We start from the raw sequence: 3,833 nt of genomic DNA on the forward strand, positions 1-3,833 counted from the left end.
GGAGGAGACACCTTGTTTCCTCGGTTACAGGACGGAGGAGACACCTTGGAATGCGTGCCAAATGGCACCTTATTCCTTATTTTATAACAGACTCTTTGAAAGCTGAAAGAACGATGGCAGAGGAAGGATGTGGTGCATGTGATCAACAAACCCTTTCCTCTCCTCTTCAGAAACGCTAGTAGAAGGCTGCAAAACTCTACAAATTCTCCCAAAATTCTGAGGTATTCCAGAAAATTCCAGTTGGAGGGTTTCAGGATTTTATGTTTAATTAAATATGAATTAAATATGTTTAATTTATTCCCTCCTGATTCCAGGAATCTCTAACCAGGATTTCTGGAAAACCTGGTGGGACCCTAAACGCTCGTCTCCCCTCCAGCACCCATCTTTCTCTATGGGCTGACAGTGTTCTTGTTATTCATGTTGTTGGTGACCATGTCTGTCTAAAGCAGGGGTATCAAGCTCATTCCACGGCGGGTCGAGGGTCTGCAGCTTTTTTGGTTTTTCCTTTCAATTAAGACCTAAATAGTGACCTTAATTCATCAATCAAGTACAAGGGTGGATAGATATCCTTCAGAGACACAGCCACCCGTGGAATGAGTTTAACACGTGGTCTAAAGCACCTTTGTAAGCACTATTTATCGTCTGCACAATACAAGTTGTGACTTTTTAAGAACTGCTGTTGTTGTTGTGTCTTTAATAAGGTGGTTGGTTAGAGGGGTCTTTAATAAGGTGGTTGGTTAGAGGGGTCTTTAATAAGGTGGTTGGAGGGTCTTTAATAAGGTGGTTGGTTAGAGGGGTCTTTAATAAGGTGGTTGGAGGGTCTTTAAGTTGGTTGGTTAGAGGGTCTTTAATAAGGTGGTTGGTTAGATGGTCTTTAATAAGGTGGTTGGTTGGAGGGGTCTTTAATAAGGTGGTTGGTTGGAGGGTCTTTAATAAGGTCGTTGGTTGGAGGGGTCTTTAATAAGGTGGTTGGTTGGAGGGTCTTTAATAAGGTGGTTGGTTAGAGGGTCTTTAATAAGGTGGTTGGTTAGAGGGTCTTTAATAAGGTGGTTGGTTAGAGGGTCTTTAATAAGGTGGTTGGTTGGAGGGTCTTTAATAAGGTGGTTGGTTAGAGGGGTCTTTAATAAGGTGGTTGGTTAGAGGGTCTTTAATAAGGTGGTTGGTTGGAGGGTCTTTAATAAGGTGGTTGGTTAGAGGGTCTTTAATAAGGTGGTTGGTTGGAGGGTCTTTAATAAGGTGGTTGGTTGGAGGGGTCTTTAATAAGGTGGTTGGTTGGAGGGTCTTTAATAAGGTGGTTGGTTGGAGGGGTCTTTAATAAGGTGGTTGGTTGGAGGGTCTTTAATAAGGTGGTTGGTTAGAGGGTCTTTAATAAGGTGGTTGGTTAGAGGGTCTTTAATAAGGTGGTTGGTTGGAGGGTCTTTAATAAGGTGGTTGGTTAGAGGGGTCTTTAATAAGGTGGTTGGTTAGAGGGTCTTTAATAAGGTGGTTGGTTGGAGGGTCTTTAATAAGGTGGTTGGTTAGAGGGTCTTTAATAAGGTGGTTGGTTGGAGGGTCTTTAATAAGGTGGTTGGTTAGAGGGGTCTTTAATAAGGTGGTTGGTTGGAGGGTCTTTAATAAGGTGGTTGGTTGGAGGGTCTTTAATAAGGTGGTTGGTTAGAGGGGTCTTTAATAAGGTGGTTGGTTAGAGGGTCTTTAATAAGGTGGTTGGAGGGTCTTTAATAAGGTGGTTGGTTGGAGGGGTCTTTAATAAGGTGGTTGGTTGGAGGGTCTTTAATAAGGTGGTTGGTTAGAGGGGTCTTTAATAAGGTGGTTGGTTAGAGGGGTCTTTAATAAGGTGGTTGGTTAGAGGGGTCTTTAATAAGGTGGTTGGTTAGAGGGTCTTTAATAAGGTGGTTGGTTGGAGGGTCTTTAATAAGGTGGTTGGAGGGGTCTTTAATAAGGTGGTTGGTTAGAGGGGTCTTTAATAAGGTGGTTGGTTAGAGGGTCTTTAATAAGGTGGTTGGAGGGTCTTTAAGTTGGTTGGTTGGAGGGGTCTTTAATAAGGTGGTTGGTTGGAGGGTCTTTAATAAAGTGGTTGGTTAGAGGGTCTTTAATAAGGTGGTTGGTTAGAGGGTCTTTAATAAGGTGGTTGGAGGGTCTTTAATAAGGTGGTTGGTTAGAGGGGTCTTTAATAAGGTGGTTGGTTAAAGGGTCTTTAATAAGGTGGTTGGTTGGAGGGTCTTTAATAAGGTGGTTGGTTAGAGGGGTCTTTAATAAGGTGGTTGGTTAGAGGGGTCTTTAATAAGGTGGTTTGTTAGAGGGTCTTTAATAAGGTGGTTGGTTAGAGGGGTCTTTAATAAGGTGGTTGGTTAGAGGGGTCTTTAATAAGGTGGTTGGTTAGAGGGGTCTTTAATAAGGTGGTTGGTTGGAGGGTCTTTAATAAGGTGGTTGGAGGGTCTTTAATAAGGTGGTTGGAGGGTCTTTAATCAGGTGGTTGGTTAGAGGGTCTTTAATAAGGTGGTTGGAGGGGTCTTTAATAAGGTGGTTGGTTAGAGGGGTCTTTAATAAGGTGGTTGGTTAGAGGGATCTTTAAGGTGGTTGGTTAGAGGGGTCTTTAATAAGGTGGTTGGTTAAAGGGTCTTTAATAAGGTGGTTGGTTAGAGGGTCTTTAATAAGGTGGTTGGTTGGAGGGTCTTTAATAAGGTGGTTGGTTTGAGTGGTCTTTAATAAGGTGGTTGGTTGGAGGGGTCTTTAATAAGGTGGTTGGTTAGAGGGTCTTTAATAAGGTGGTTGGTTAGAGGGTCTTTAATAAGGTGGTTGGTTAGAGGGTCTTTAATAAGGTGGTTGGTTAGAGGGTCTTTAATAAGGTGGTTGGTTAGAGGGTCTTTAATAAGGTGGTTGGTTGGAGGGTCTTTAATAAGGTGGTTGGTTGGAGGGTCTTTAATAAGGTGGTTGGAGGGTCTTTAATAAGGTGGTTGGTTAGAGGGTCTTTAATAAGGTGGTTGGTTGGAGGGTCTTTAATAAGGTGGTTGGTTAGAGGGGTCTTTAATAAGGTGGTTGGTTGGAGGGTCTTTAATAAGGTGGTTGGTTGGAGGGTCTTTAATAAGGTGGTTGGTTAGAGGGGTCTTTAATAAGGTGGTTGGTTAGAGGGGTCTTTAATAAGGTGTTTGGTTGGAGGGGTCTTTAATAAGGTGGTTGGTTAGAGGGGTCTTTAATAAGGTGGTTGGTTGGAGGGTCTTTAATAAGGTGGTTGGTTAGAGGGTCTTTAATAAGGTGGTTGGTTGGAGGGGTCTTTAATAAGGTGGTTGGTTAGAGGGTCTTTAATAAGGTGGTTGGAGGGGTCTTTAATACGGTGGTTGGTTGGAGGGGTCTTTAATAAGGTGGTTGGTTGGAGGGTCTTTAATAAGGTGGTTGGTTGGAGGGTCTTTAATAAGGTGGTTGGTTGGAGGGTCTTTAATAAGGTGGTTGGTTAGAGGGGTCTTTAATAAGGTGGTTGGTTGGAGGGTCTTTAATAAGGTGGTTGGAGGGTCTTTAATAAGGTGGTTGGTTGGAGGGTCTTTAATAAGGTGGTTGGTTAGAGGGTCTTTAATAAGGTGGTTGGTTGGAGGGTCTTTAATAAGGTGGTTGGAGGGTCTTTAATAAGGTGGTTGGAGGGTCTTTAATAAGGTGGTTGGAGGGTCTTTAATAAGGTGGTTGGTTAGAGGGGTCTTTAATAAGGTGGTTGGTTAGAGGGTCTTTAATAAGGTTTTTGGTTGGAGGGTCTTTAATAAGGTGGTTGGTTGGAGGGTCTTTAAGGTGGTTGGTTAGAGGGGTCTTTAATAAGGTGGTTGGTTGGAGGGTCTTTAAGGTGGTTG

The 3,833-nt window shown here is 42.9% G+C and overlaps 1 protein-coding gene across 1 annotated transcript in view; it reads left to right on the plus strand.

Annotated features, from left to right (window-relative positions):
* LOC129851351 (phosphatase and actin regulator 3-like) overlaps positions 1–677 on the plus strand; it is a 116,626-nt gene extending 115,949 nt beyond the window's left edge. The window contains exon 12 of the mRNA XM_055917827.1: positions 1–677. This exon is cut by the window's left edge and continues 2,175 nt beyond it. The gene's annotated coding sequence lies outside the window, so the exon portion shown is untranslated.
* Positions 678–3,833: the final 3,156 nt, after the last annotated feature.

Source organism: Salvelinus fontinalis, chromosome 3, assembly GCF_029448725.1.
Source record: "Salvelinus fontinalis isolate EN_2023a chromosome 3, ASM2944872v1, whole genome shotgun sequence".
Lineage (NCBI taxonomy): Eukaryota > Metazoa > Chordata > Actinopteri > Salmoniformes > Salmonidae > Salvelinus > Salvelinus fontinalis.